The 16,335-nt window shown below is 37.5% G+C and overlaps 1 protein-coding gene across 10 annotated transcripts in view; it reads left to right on the top strand.

The window, feature by feature from the left end:
- nkd (naked cuticle) overlaps positions 1-16,335 on the top strand; it is a 299,338-nt gene that overhangs the window by 229,491 nt on the left and 53,512 nt on the right. Inside the window, exon 1 of one of the 10 annotated variants that reach the window (XM_067787372.1) lies at positions 14,287-14,391. The exons of the other annotated variants lie outside the window; for them this stretch is intronic. The gene's annotated coding sequence lies outside the window, so the exon portion shown is untranslated. Of the gene's footprint in view, positions 1-14,286; positions 14,392-16,335 lie in introns of those variants that run through there. 10 annotated transcript variants of the gene reach the window in all.

The raw sequence follows: 16,335 nt of genomic DNA on the forward strand, positions 1-16,335 counted from the left end.
AATACAGTGATGAATATTAGCATCACTAAGCTGCTACTAAATAAATGTACAACAATAATAAAGCAGCCACTCTTATGTAGAAGGCGACGAAGAGATATCTCACACACACAAATATGTAGTCATCAGCCGAAGTAGCTACTCACACGTACACACGCATATGGCTATGGGAGAGGCGTGGACAACAGATATACATGTATATAGCTGGTAACTAACCACGCATGAGCTACAACTCTTCGCGAAATTACAAGACCTTAGTAGAAATTGGTGAACGAGGAAACCGAGAGTATAAAAGCAGCGCAAGCTGAGTAATAACTAATCAGATTTGATTTAAACACGCTATTGGTTGTGAAGTATAATTGTGACGTACTACTCCCCAAAGTAATCTAAATAAAGACCAGTTGCAATACTGAATATTGGAGTGATATATTCAACAGTTTAGCGATTGGAACGTTAGCAGAAGGTTTCAAATAAGCGGAATTTCCATAAATTCGTTACAATACGTTAACTTGAGCAAATACTGAGATATCTTCAAAAGATTCGGCATACGGGCTTATCTGGACGCAGAATAGATTGGTATTGAAACTTAGAGAAATTGGACGATAACCACGCCCACTTTTTCGATATCAGAAATTTTGAAAAATTGAAAATAATGAGATAAATCAAAAATGAATACTGCTAAGCTAATGAAATTTGGTACGTGGATTGGTTTTATGACGTAAAATATACATTCGAAAAAATGTGGCAAATGGGCGTGGCACCACCCACATTTAGAAGAAGAAAATTTGGAAGTTTAACAAGCCGTAAGTCAAATGCCGTTAAAGAGATTACATGGAAATTTGGCGGAGACATTATCCAAGCCTAATTATATAGACTAAGCGAAGATAATCAAAATCGGTTAAAGACCACGTCCACTTTTCCTAAAGATCCAACCTTAACAAACTCTATGGTATTTAACTACATTTGACTGATATTCTACCTCAGTAGTGATATGGTTGAGCTAAAGTTCGGTCGGTTTCTTACTTGTTAGACATACTCATAAAATAGTAATTAAAGTTATCGAAGTGTTACAACAAAAGATTTGAATTGCTTTGATTAAGGCGCCATAACAATAACGCCGCTCATATAATTTGACTTTTAAATTGTTTCGGGTTCGAACTCGTTTTTTTTTTGTTTTTGAGTCTTATCGCTTACCGCTTTTATGAGGCCACCACACATTTTTATTGATTTTTTCCTGTTTTGTTGCTTTTTTTCACTAAAATCTATTTTATGCCAACTTTTATGGGTAATTCAAAAGGTGCGGTCAACTGATTGATGTTCCTTTAATGGAAGCTTTAAATTTTTTCCAAACTACTTCAGCTTCTACCTTAAGTATAGAACAGTCTTGGGGCGACTGATGTAATCAACCAAAATTAAATTGTACAAGTAAAAAGTTGGGATTGTGTGACTTAGCAAAGGCCGAGAAGTTCTTTTATCATATTTAGCGATTTAGCATTAGATGGCTTTACTTGATCTTCTCAAAAATTAGCTGTGAAAAAAGTTATTATGCTTAATTGAGACTCAAATCAACAATGGTGAATGGGGCTAAGTGTTCAATGTAAGAGTTCAATAGGGTGCTTATTGCCAACATTGATCCGGAAGAATTTTCTCACATTCGAGAAGTCGGTGTCCATCCAACGCGTGCTTAGCTAACTTGAGGCCAATCTCTCTTAAAGTAAAGTATCATATTGTAACGAATTTACTGCAAATCCTCTTATTTGCAACCTTCTGCTAAGTTCGAATCACTAAACTGTTGAATAAAAAACTCCAATATTGAATAATGCAATAATGGTCTTTATTAGACTACTTGAAAATAACACTTATAATTCGCAACTAATACCTTGCTTAAGCGAAACTGATTCTCGCGCCTCTACTGTTGCCGCCTTTTATAGTGTTTGGTTTCCTCGTTGACATTTCTAGGCGGTTCTGTTCTAGAATCTCTAGTTGGTTATCTGCTATAATTATAACTACAGATGTACGTGTATAGCTCTCATATGCGCGTGTGTTTGTGAGCGACACTTCCACAATTATAATTGCATATCTCAGATAACATATCTGCATGTGTTTGTGCGTTGCTTCTCCGCTGCGTGTACGTACATATGTGTAGACATAATGATTGAATTATTGATGTGCATACAGCCTTAGTGTTGCTAATATTCGTAACAATATCATTAGTCTATTATAGCATCCAGATCGAAGTTGAGCTAGAAAGTGTGATTTCCCCTTTGTTTTAGATTCTGAGAATAGGGAACACAGGGTATAAACCGACGGAGTATGGTTAAGCTCAGGGCCTCCACACGATTTTCACATTCATAATGCTAACGGAGATATCTCCTCATGGTCCTGGGCGGCGGTGCAGGATCAATCAATTTTCTATTTCGATGTCCAGGTTGGCAATCCAGCAGAGTGTTGGTATGCTTGCAAATGCCAAAGCCATGTACATGTCCTGATCATATAAAAGCTTAAATCGTAAGCTGTTGCTTATTCTAGTCTGCCATCAAACTGAATGGGTTTTCGGTGGTAAATTAGAGTGGGTAGGCTCAGCCGAGATTATGACTTTTATCGTACCACCAATGCGCTTGCTTAGGGGTATTGGATTAAATACTACAACAAGTAGCTCTGTATAGAAAATGATGCGTATCGTCGAAGTATAAAAGTTGAAGTTTTGTATCGTGATTTCTTGCAACCCTTAGCGAGCTGGACAATACTGAGACACATACTGCAACAACGGGCAGCTGATTCGCGACCTCTAAGACTTGCATCAATATTTTTGGATGTAATTGTGTAAGACTGCACGGACCTCGAAGCTATCTTCATTTCGAACTTAATTAAAACTGTTAAAGCCTGTTAGGGCGTATATTCTACAACATTCCCATTGGTTGGAGCTATGCCTGAAATATTATATTTAGCTAACACGAGCGTCCGTTTCCTGGGGTGCGACTCAAGCAGCGGTATCCGTTTTCATTATGTAAGTCATTATTCTCAGAGATTATAGTCTTATCATATTATGTTTTGTTGTTATAATGTAAGATTGAGTGCTATTATACTGTACTATTTTATGCATTATACTATGTTATGTGCTTTAAGTATTATTATGCTATGATATGTTATGTTATATTATGCCACTTTACGTTGTGTTGTTATTTTGTGTTATGTTATGTTATGTTTTATTATGTTATGTTATGTTAAGTAATTTTATGTTATGGTGTGTTATTTTATGTTATGTTATGTTATTTATGTTTTGTCATCTTATGATGTACATTTTATTAATTTTTGTACGAAACTTTCATAATTTCTCTTAGTGTATTCACTCTTTTCTATTTCCTTAAACCACCTCATGCCGCACAAATAAATGGTCATTTAACCTACTTAAATAGGCGCGTGCCACCTACAATCAAGAAATTGTAATCAGAAACAAAAGACACGCTCGAACTACGAAAAATAAAAAATTAAGGCGTGTCCCAAAGCAACAAACATAGCAAAGTGCCAGCTTAACGATTGCTATTTAAATTTGGTGAAATGCAATAAAAAGCACACAAAAGCATCTTCAATGCAATACACTTTAGGTGGGGCTCCTACAGCACCTTCACAAGCATATAACAAACATTAACGAATTACAGATAATCGAAATTCACTTAAGAGGGTAGACAAAATTTTCGAGTTGAAGTAAAGAAAACACCAAAGCCTAAACTTACTTACAAACACTTAAAACAGGCTAAGCATTTGCCTTGCGGTGGTACGTGGGTAGGGACAGACGGGGCGTGACCCCCAGTTTCGGCATGCGCCAACTAACGGCACAAAAACGGCATGGAAAATTATGAAATTTTACATTTTTCCTAAGTTTTTTTTTTACAGATAATTGTATGTCCGACTCTAAGTCTGTCTGCCTATTCAATTGCTTAAGTGCTTGCCAGCAAGTTTTTAAGTATTAAGACGACAACAACAACGACACAACCAGCCTCTTGACGTTTCGTATTAGTCAATGATGGTATGATGTGCTGGCGATGAAGGCCGCCGGTACTCGGTCGAAGCTTACTAGCAAACGTTGAATGGGTGATTAGTTACTTAAAAAAATGACTTTTAAAATTAAGTTTTTATGCCCATTAGTGAGTTGTTGTATAACTGCAATTTTGACAGTTAAATGTCCGTTAGGCATAAACAAGCCAACGTTCATTGAATGGGTTAAGCGTTGAAAATAAAGAAAAAGTGTCAATTACATAGTTAGTGTGCATGAGGAAATTAATTTTATGGTCTTCTTGGATTTCGAGCAACTTTTAAAATTAAGTTTATGATTATTGAAGGAAAAGAGTTGATAGCTGGTAAAAAAGGGCCTCACATAGACCGAGCGTATCCAAATGTATTGAGTGAATAGAGTTCTAGAAAAATCTAACTGCTCAGACGGCGCTATCGTTCTTTAGAGTGGTAAAGTGGTTAGTTTCATCGTTAGTTGCAAGCCTTCAGATTATATTCAGTATGTCGAAGGTCACGTAAATATTGTAACATATCTTCTGAATTTTTCGATATTTCTGCGCCTGCTGTTATAGCTCCAATCAATGAAGTTTCGAATAAATAAACGCAAATGTTCTGTATATAAAGTGCTTTAAAAGCACCACTATAGTAGTAGATCTTCACAATTTAATATATTCGCCTACTTCACTTATAGCGCCTTGAAATCAAACAGATTGACTATCACTTGGACTGCGCCGCTTTTATACTCTCAGTTGCATCGTTCGCCTTTTTCTGCCAGGATGTAGACTTTCTCCGTTAGTTGTTTATTTATGTATATGTGTGAGTAATGTCATATGCATTCTTCGTTACTGTGTATATGTGCGAGTACTGTACTACCCTGCAAGAAATCGTGCAATTCATTCCTAAAGAGATTGGGCCCCGATTTATCTCTTCTGTCGACATTTGGGCATAATTGATCCCCTTTAGTCCCTTTCGGGTACAGTTGCGATTAGTTAGTTTGAAATCTATGTAGCCCATTTTAAGAAATATTAAAAAATGGCAACGAAATTAGTAAAATAAAAAAGATTACAGGTGACTGAATAGAATTATTTATGAAAAATGCATAGCCCTATACCGAACCTAAATTACTAGGACTTAAAGACTACGCCGGAGTTATGGTTAAATTTTCTAAGAATATTTTTTATTCCTTTTTGAAAAGCGGGCGAATAATTTACGTAAAATAGATTTGATGGCTTTGCAAACCCTTCTATTGTGTTTCTGCCATGAAATATGCGACTGAACGCTTTTTGAGTCCTTATTGAACCGAAAAGGCACTAATCTTCATATGTTCCCATATGGGTACAAAGGTACAAACGATACTTTCGGGTATAAATGGGTACAATTGACATGTTCAAACAAAAGGGGACAGTTCAGCCCATACAAAGAGATCAAAACTGGCATTGGTCACGTACTCTTTTGCGACTAATCACGGATTCATCCTAGACTAATCATATTTTTTGCAGGGTACGCTCTTAGCTGCTATGTTCATGTATGCGCAGCTATTTGTTGTCTCATCTACTTACATTGCCATTGTGTTGATGTAGCATTTATAGTAAACTGTATGAGCCAAACTATGACACCGTTGTTGCGTCACTTGCTCCTCAAATTAAGACAGAGAAGCAGACTGGTGGCGAAAGTTCATTCCATGTCATGAAGAAGGAAGCTACAAGCATTCGCGGGCCATGTTCTAAATCAAGTCAACTCTTCTTTCCGCCTGTCCTTTTCCATAATAAGCTTGTGTAGTTTTGAGTAAGATGCTATTGAGTTTGTTCTTGGAATATCATGGTAAGCTAATAGAAAAGAGTAAACTTCGCATTTCCATCGTTCCTTTTATAAATCTTATTCTTTCCAAAAACCGCAAGCACAATAACCAAACATACCCATGGCGTTTGAAAAATTAATCTTGACTCGTGGATCTGATGTATTTATTGAAAATATTATGGGCAAAAAAAAAAAAAAATAAAATAATTAAGAAGCGAAGCGTGAGTCATCTCCCTATTCTCTCTCACACTGAAAACTTGACTTCGCCTCCAACCAGGTCAGCGGCATTGCGCCTTGGCACTAAGGAGCTGAACTAATAGTATCACATTCAACCCATTGCATTTGTTAACCATGCCGAAGTTCTGGGAGACACCATGGCAGCACCCATCATCGCGATTACTGACTGATCTCAAAAAACTATTTGGATCTATTTTGAACCATAACATGATCGGTAGGAAACAAACGAGTACAGTATTGAGAAGAAGTACTTGATCCGCCAGTGGTTCGCCCGACTATCAGTAATCTTAACTCTCTGTCAGTAAATTATTTTGTCAATATTCATACCTCAAGCGCCTTAATTGCAGTCCAATTACTATACTAGCAGACTAATGCCACAATCTTCCCTTAAAACCCCGCATAACTGTGACAAAAGATCGTTATGGAAATTGTAACGGGCTAAGCTAGTAAAATAGGCGGCCACCATGGTGTGGTGGTAGCGTGCTCCGCCTACCACACCGTATGCCCTGGGTTCACACCCCGAGCAAAGCAACATCAAAATTTTAGAAATAAGGTTTTTCAATTAGAAGAAAATTTTTCTAAGCGGGGTCGCCCCTTGGCAGTGTTTGGCAAGCGCTCCGAGTGTATTTCTATCATGAGAAGCTCTCAGAGAAAACTCATCTGCCTTGCAGATGCCGTTCAGAGTCGGCATAAAACATGTAGGTCCCGTCCGGCCAATTTGTAGGGAAAATCAAGAGGACCCCGACGCAAATTGGAAGAATTAGTTTGATAGTATAGTAAATAGGAAGAAGGTGCATAGGGCCAAGTGCGTCGATTATATCTACGTACTTCACTTGTTTGTAGACCTCCCTACCCTTCTTTCGTCCCGTCTTTTCCTCAGTCTCTTATTATCATGATATTTTTTGGAGTCCCATCAAAACTCCAAATAAGCTTGATTGCACCTATCACCTAGACATTTGATGAGCTCAAAATTTTTAAAAACATTTTATCCTTTAAACTATACTCAATAAATAGAATATTGAAAAGTACATAAGCACAAAACTATTGCCATAAATTTTATCAATCATTCATGCCAATGCAAAGCTTTACAAATAACTCATGTAAAGTTGCTGCTCTATCTCAATAAAGGGCTATCTCTTCCTTTGTCGCTTTAACAATTTCAAAATAAATACGTGCATTTAACCTAAAGTCCATCAACATAATCCATCCACCATTGAGCATAGTAAAGGCAATACGCCAGCAATACTTCATATTTAATTCATGCGCATTTCATCAACATTCCAAAAGACCATTCAGGCTGAGTTGTGTGTGTACTATAGGCAATGCGTATTGTATCCATTAAGAGTAAAGGCTGTGTGGAGTTAGAGTGATGGAAGCATTTGTAGGTATATATGGCACGCATAAACTTCGCGTTGCTTCCAAGTTGCGTACGTGCTGGTGTTAACTCTTCATGCCTTACACCGTTTTTCGTTGCCCAAAATGGTTCATCCCTACATGAGATTTCTCACTCGTACTGAACGCATGCGTGCAATTCTTAGGACAAAACCATTTTTGGTTTGACATTTGATGATGAGAAAAATTGAGTTGAAATTACTAGTTACTGTATGTATGTGCATCACCACTAACTCCATCCATCTCCATATTCATCAAAGCCCATCATCATCCATAATTTTTATGCTATCTATTTATACACATTTTTCACAATTACTTCATTTTTGCGCATCTTTGGGACTAAACGTATCTTTTTGGCATGTTGCTAGAGACAGCTCAAGATACGAAGATGGCTTAACTGTAATTTAATTCAATCAAGCAAATTGCAATGGATGAGCTTTGGAAACTTTTATGCAAGTAAATATAAACTAGAGATGTTACGAAGGTGAGTTAAATGAATTTGAAATTAGTTTCCTTTTCAAATTTGTATCGAATATTTGGTATAGAGATTCCATATATGAGGAACTTAAGGCGAAAGAGGTCCAAGGAGTGAGAGAGGCAGTGGGAGTAGGAGTAGAAGTGGAATCGGAAGTGGGAGTAGAGTGGAATCGGAAGTGGGAATGGAAGTGGCAGTGGGAATAGATTGAAAAATGGGTTTCAAATCGGGAGGGAGAAGTTCAATGTGAAGGCAATCGATATGTGTAAATGGAACATCTAATAGACAGGAAAAATAAGGTTAAGTTTAGTTGAACGGGCCTGTCCGTGAGGGTCTCACAAAGACCGAATAAGTCCGTAGCGTTACCAGAAGTTTGTTTAACGACTAAACTGAAAAACCTTATCAAAAACCCAAGACATATGTTATGATATAACTTCGTCCTCTTTGCAAATACTAGAAGCTTTCTAAAACCTATGCCTCGTGCTGCTTATAGATCTGACAGCTGTATCACTCCTAGTAGCAAAACTCTTAGTCTGGCAACCGCAAGACACGAGCACAAAACGTGGGGTTTCAAGGGGTTGTGTAGCGAAATATATATCTTCTCCAATTGGCCACCTCACCTTCGAGTGGCGAATCCCGTTTCACTAACAGACGAGGCTCTGGCGATCCCCAGCTCTTCATGGAACTTGGGGGTGGGGAGGTAGGGATGGCCCGAATGTTTAATGTGGCCATATAAACCGTTCCCGAGATGGTCGGGCTAGCACCTTAATTGTGCTGTGTTACCGCAGCGTACCGGTTTTGTATCCGGCAAAGCCTCTGGGAGTAACCTTATCGCTACAACAACAACAACAACAACAGCACAAAATGTTCTCGAACGTCCTCGCTCCTCCTCCAACCCGCAAGCAAATTAAGGAAAAAAGTAGATGAGGATGGTAAGGACAGTGATTTGGGGAAGGAGGTCCACTTTTTAAAGTTGAAAACCCAAATATCGAGCAGAACAACGTCTTTCAGGTACGCTACTTAAATGAAAAGAGGATAAGACTAGAAACATTAAAAATTATAATAACAAAAACGAAAAAGTTTATTTAGATGATGTATCTTAAAATATATTCCCCGCATAAGTTCCAGCCCAAGATGCATTTATTCTGATTGACACTGGTTGTTCCTGCCATTTCCATTATAGCTTCCAGTTCAAACAGTCCACTCAAAATCAAAATTAAAGGTCCAAAAAAATCTCAAACACCATCTTTTCGATATTGGAATCGAAGCTTCGTAACATCTCATCCTACAAACAATTTATACAAGAAAACATAAAAACATTTTAGGTTTTCTAGTGTCTTGTTATAATAGCCTCAATAGTCCATTGGCTTTTATTCCTTCAAAGACCTCTACTTGACTTTTTGGGGTACTTTATGAGCAACCAAAACTGGTAGATTTTCATAATATTAGGAGTGTTTTGTGTAGTTGATGGGAAGGGCATGGTACCATGTAGAAGCTGTGTGGGTTTGTAGTTAACGCTTACAGGGTGCGGACTTAAAAACATCAAAGTAAGTATTTTTGCTTTGAAATGCAGCTTTATTGAAGTTTCGATGGTAGTAACAACAACTTGTGACAGGCTAAGTTATATTCCAAGTTGGGCGCAAGTACGTTGTATGTCGAGGTCGAGAGTAGTCATACGTGTTTTGCTTAAGGCAGATCGACGTTGAACACACGCCTACTTATCAGTGCCGCTGCAGCTCCAAAACCTATTAAGAGCTGATAACCAGCCCAAAGTTCAGATTAGCTACTAAACAGGGACGATATTCCGATTTATTACAAGTTATACCGCTAGGCTATCTTCGCTATAGTAAGACCTAGCCAGTGCATATTCGGCTTCTTTATAGAGTTCGGTGCGCAAACGAAGGGTAAAAGGGGCCACTGGTTTATCCACTCAGTAAATTTATAGACGGACTTGTATATTCGGCCTTCTTCTGGCTAAATCTTGTCTTTAAATTTTGGTACCTATATCAAACCCATATTGAAATTCTATGCAGCATTAATTCACGACCCAGTATTTTGTGGGTAGGCTGCTCGAAATATTTGATACATATTTTATTTTCTGTAAAACGGCGGCCATATAATTATCGGCATGAAATACCTAACTTCAAACCCGCTGAAAAATGGCCTCGCCTGACCTTTCTGCGAAACTTAAAGTCATGAGTGAGCATATAGGAATAGGAAAACAGGAAACCACGAAACTGGTCAGCTCACCGTCCACCATTCATGCTTCTCACAACCTATACTTTTATCCTACTTGCCAAATGAGGCATCAAACAAACAACGGATTAGGCAAAGTTCCTTTCCAACAAGGAAAGCAATCATCTGGGTGGCAAAACGACTGCGAAGTTAGCTGATAATAATTTCATACTAAGGAACCACATGTCTACTAACAGGTCCAGTGTGCCTCAAAGACTGATTCGATCTGGAGCCTAGGCATCCCATACATAGCTCCCCAACTCAGTAATTTAATTTAACATCCCATTAAAATATTTCACGCACTCTGTATATCTTTACGCACGTATCTCATCTAATAATGCAACTCTTTGTCAGATGTGCGTAGTTGTGCATGACAAATGAAATGACAGGTTAGTTTAGGCCAAGTCAACTTGCTTATCGGTTTAGTGGTTTCGTATATTTTGTTAGCATTAAATTGCCTACGAGATTTGAAAGCAGTCAGGCAGCCAGGCACAAATACGTTTCACTTAATTTATGGCATACAAATTACTATTTGTTAGGCTTTGTTTGACAGTTGTGTATATCTGATTTTGACATTTGTGAGATATTATTAATGGCATGTGGATATACATATATATGGCAGCTATGAATGCATTTCCGCAGAAGTTTTAATGAAAAATGAAGTTAATTTGTTAATATTGGATTTTTGATGCAAACAAATATCGGTAAAATTTGATATGGGCATAATTGGAAATCGCAAAGGGGGGAAAAATGGGTAAAGCACATTCCACACGAACATTTAAAATATTAGACGTTATTGTGGAATGTGCCTTACACTGAAAGAAAAAGACTGGTAAAATCAATCGAAATACGGGTCAATTCAACCGATATTTCTATAAATTTTTATCCATCGCAACAAGATGTTGAATCAACTGCGCATACATCGTTGATTCGTAATTGACCGTCTTAGTAGTCAAATGAACAAAAAAAAGTTGTTGCGACAGCTTTGTACGAAAGTACCTATGTTACGGCATTTCCAAGGCAGATGAGTTTTCACTGAGATCTTTTCATGGCAGCAATGCACTCGGAGTGCGCAGTGAGCGTAAAATTCTCTTTGAAATTTGCTCATGTATTGACTGTTGGTCGCTGTTGAAATGACCATTGAGATCAGTTGTGTTAACAAAAAAATCAGGTAGATTGATGAGAAATCTGTCAATTTTACAGAATTTTGTTAACTTAAGAGCAACAATTTCTCTTCTGTTGAAATGACTAAACTAATTTGTTCGCTTGACAAAGAACTCGGTCGGATTAACCATAATTCGATCAATTTCACCGAATCTCCGTTAAGTCAAGAGCAACAGAACCGATTTGTTGATTTCACTAGCACCATTTCTTTCAGTGCACGTTAAGGCAAACTAAACAATTTTGCATACAAAGTGGCCCGCCTAAGGCCTGGCTTTTCAGTGCAATTTTAGGCTAAATAGAGCTTAACCCTGGCACTTTAAACCATACTTAGCTTTGATTTTAGCTTAAATTCGTACTGAAAACGCAACCCTTAGTAACAAGCATTGCAAATTTAAACTGGAGTCAACTTTAGTTGTAACTTGAAGTAAAGTTGATAAATTGTCTATACCCTTTCCGAGAAGTGGCACTCGGGTAGAGCAAATTAGGAAATTCATACCAGATTTAGAATGTTTGGATCGGGTTTAAAGTAATTTTCCGTTGAGCTAGAGAACTGAAATTTTAAATGTGGTTTAGAAGTCAATGACAGTTAGACACATTAGGCAAGAGGTCTCGCTAGCTGTCGCATGCATCTAGATATTTCTACCATTATAGATTTGTTCTTGATAAGTTGTTTACTATAGCCATTATAAAAATTCTCACTGAAAATTGTAAGTCCTCAAAGCAGAAAAGATAGACCCACCAATAAGTGTGGTGGGATGATCAGAATGATGAGCTGAACTCAGTTGATTTAGCCATGTCCGTCTGTCTGTTTGAACGCAAAGTAATCCCTCAATTTCTGAGATATCTTCATAAAACGGTGAGTGTGTATATTTAGGTGTTCGATTAGATATTTGTCGGAACCGACCAATAGGACCACTAAGGCGCTGGATTTCCAGAAAAGGGGATATTTGTTATATCTTCCTCAATTTAGCAGAATGAAGCTTCAAATTTCACCATACGCTTTCGTATAAAGCAAACAATGTTGTCTGAAAAAATCGAAGAGATCGGTCGCATGTATAGCATATATCCCATACAACGGATTGTTCAGATAAGAAAATTTTCGCAGTTTCTACACCATTTTAAAAGCCAAAAGCTTCAAACTTCACCAAATGATTACGTATATATTGTGTTAAATTTTACCTGAAAAAAGCATAGCGTTCGGTCGTATATACAGTTTATATCACATACAAACCAATTGTTCAGATAAGGAGCTTTTCGTCATTGCTGGCCCATTTAAAGAACTAGAAGCTTCAAGTCTCACGAAATGCTTACGTATACATTATGCATAGTTCAGATAAGTGATTCCTGGTGAGATCTATCTCATGCAGATAACAAGAAAAGTGAAACTTAGTGCGAGGATTACGGAGCTGTTCTCTACATGTTGCACATCTTACATAGCCGATTATTCGAATATTTAGATTGGGATATGATTATTTCTCAGCGTCAGTGCAGCTGTATCGAAGACAGTCCCGTCCTTACTTGTTTTTGTTATGTTTTCAACACAAAGGGTTAATCATTTCGGCCTATCGCATGTAATACAATAAATTTATGGCAGAGCATTGTTAACTAAAAAGTATATGTAAATTTATTAATTGGTAAACAAATTATTTAAGCTAGCTTTATTGTTTTTTGTGGAAAAAAACCATAACAAAAGTCAACCACATCAACAAAAAACAAGTAAGGACGGGACTGTCTTCGGCTGTGCCGAAGACTTCATACGTTTCATGAATGGGGATGAACAATAATCTTATCCCGTTCGTAATCTCCAAATAATCGGATGTATAATATAAGAAGTATATAGTGAACAGATGTACATACCTAAACGATTTTTAAGATAAATATAAAATAAAAAATGCAAAAACCCCCCTTATCTGAACGATCGGTTGTATGGGATATATATTATATATAGCTCCGATCGAAATGATTTTTTCATTAAATCTTCTATGATATATTGGAATAAATATCACCAAGTTTCACGTTTTTATATTGAAAACTAAGGGAGAAATGGCCAAAAATATTTCTATCTGATCCATCGGTTGTATGGGAGATATATGTTATAGTGGTCCGATCCTACCGGATTCGACAAATATCTAATATAATACAAAAATACATCCTTGTGCCAAATTTCATTGAGATATCTCAAAATTTGAGGACTAGTTTCCGTTCAAACAAACAGACAGACGGACGGACGGACAGACGGACATGGCTATATCAACTCAGTTCGTCGCCCTGATCAATTCGGTATACTTAATGGTGAGCCTATTTTCTATATTTCTCAACGTTACAAACGTCGGACCAAAGCTAATATACCGATTCATGTTCATGAAAGGTATAAAAACGAACGAGACAATGTCGCGTCAAATGTTATAAAAGGCTGCCAAAGCCACAGCATTAATTTTATTCATTATGTACTTGCAATTTTACCACAAAAAATACTAAATTTTTTATACTAGTTTTACAAAAATACAAGTGAAGCTCTATGCCGCTGCAAAACTATTGCATTTCTACAACAACAACAAAATTAATAAAAAACAACATCACTTAACCACTAATTAATGTTGTTATTGTCAATAACTAAAATTTTCTTGTCGATTTTTGCAGTTGTTAATAGTTTTTTTTGTTGCCGCCGACAAAGTTGTTCACTACAATAAAAAGCATGCCTGTCTACGTTGTGGTTGCTTTTGTTGCACGCCAACTTATTTTCACTGAGCGTATAATGTTATTGCATTAATTTGTAAATTAAATTGGCGGTCGGCAAAATAACACACAAAATATGAGCTATGTATGTGTGTGTGTGTGTTTGTTTTGACGCGCCAAAAATAAATAAAAAGAAAAACAGGCCGGCAACTACAAACAATAATAATACAATACAATCTGTATACATAAAAATTAACAGCAAATAACATTAATATCAACAGCAACAACAATAATAAAGTCATGCAAAACTTGAAATAATAAAATGAATATTATAAAAAAGCGCCAACATAAAATTTTTTGTGAGGAGGCGGCATCACTGGCGGCAATGATTAAAGGTTGCTGCTAAGGTTGGGTGAATATATTAACTTGAGTACCTCAGTTAACAACAAAAAGGTGTAAAAAGGCTTTATTGGTATGGAATGTGAGAAGAGGCGGAATAAACACTTTAAATGTTAGAAAATAAATATAAAAAATTAAATGATTAAAAGTACAACAATTACACGCAAACATATCCATACCACCTGGAAAGACAGGTACCGGTGCATATACGTAACATTTTTTTTTTAACGACGCTTTTTTTGACCCCTTGATTCAGAATCTGGAGCAATCGAAACGTCATTATAGCGCTTCGAGTGCTTGAATAACCTTGTTATTCATGATAGAAAAGAACACGTCAGGCTAATGCGTAGTGGAGATGTGATTCGTATTCGACGTACTTTGTACTTGCGAGAAGAGTATTGATAAAGAGTAGCTTTGTTGTACGCTGCGAAGGCGGTTGAAATGAAGCTTCCACTCACATCAGTCAGACGAAAAACACACGGCTGTTTCTTAGAAATACTACTCGCTCGCCTCCAGACCAACCAAACAAACATACCCGCCTTACTTTAGTGAAAGAACATAAGACCTGCTAAACTGGTCAAAGAAAACTCTTACGAGTTATTGCAACAATCTTGTACGATGTGATAATAGACCTGTTTTATACAGCATTTGCAAGTGTTTCGGCAAGGCCTACAGCAAAGAAACTATCACGCACTACCTGTGTGAAAGCCTAGCTCTAGCCAATATAAGGTTTTAAACCCATGGCTGGCTGCTTGCATTCTACGCGTCCCCGATATGGTCACTGAACCTAAATGTTACTCAATGGAAGAAAATACAAGCCTGTCAGAACACCAGTCTCAGAACGGGCTGTCTTCTTATATCCTCAACACCACTTACGCAGTAAGGTGGGAGCACTTTCCATTAGGGAGAGAAATTAAATGCTGAACAAGCAGTTTCTCTTCATTACCCAGAAATCTGGGCATCTCAACAGACATCTGATTGAAGAGGTCCCACCTCCCAGTGACTTAAGAAATACCATCTCCGCAAAAATGATGAGGAAATTCGGCACCTGAGATCTCAGCCGTATGCAGAATAAGAAGACAAAAAGCTCCTCAGTGAAACCCATAATGCCAGGAATTTCCGCCAAGAGAACCCGTTTTTAAATTTAAATACCCTGAACTCGCAGGAGAGGAAAGCAATCTTCCTAGGGAGACGAGCGTCACTCTAGCCCAACTTTGATCTGGGTAATGTAACAAGTTAAACTCTTACCTATCAAGAATCAACCAAATCATAAATAATTTATGTGCCGCTTGCACGTGTCCCCATATGATACCAACCATCTTTTCAATTGCAATGTGGAACCAACGCCTCTAACACCCCTTTCTCTCTGGTCCACCTTTGTTGAAACTGCAAGTTTGCTTGGCAATTTATGAGTGATCGCGACTATTGAATGGGACGAAGCACCGCTACAACACCAACAATATTAAGTTATAAAAAACTACGTTCTTAATGCACACAAATTTAGCACTGTTTTGTTGATGATGTCGGGATGTACGCGATTTCGAGCACCATTGTAGGATTTCAACAGGCTCGAAATGATTACACAGTTTACAGTCTATGATCCTTTTCGCGATGGTGTACGTGATTAGTTCTGATTTCAGTTTTTTAATAGTTAGTATGTTATTGAATATGTTGACAGACTGGACGCGATTGCGAGCACCACAGAATTGCATTTAATTAATTTATAGTGCGCTCGGAATGTATGTGATTTCGAGCAGTAAATGTACACTAGGGCGGGTCGATTTAAAAATCATTCATTGCTCTGTGAAAATCGTATTCTAGGGATCAAAATAAGAAACTTTGCCGAAGGAACCATACCTCTAAAACGAATTCTGATGGCCTCCCCTTTGGGTCGAACTTTTGGGTAGGGGCAATTTCAATTCTACCTGCTGTGTCTTGTGGTGGCTTAAAAA

Source organism: Eurosta solidaginis, chromosome 5 (assembly GCF_040869045.1).
Source record: "Eurosta solidaginis isolate ZX-2024a chromosome 5, ASM4086904v1, whole genome shotgun sequence".
Classification (NCBI taxonomy): domain Eukaryota; kingdom Metazoa; phylum Arthropoda; class Insecta; order Diptera; family Tephritidae; genus Eurosta; species Eurosta solidaginis.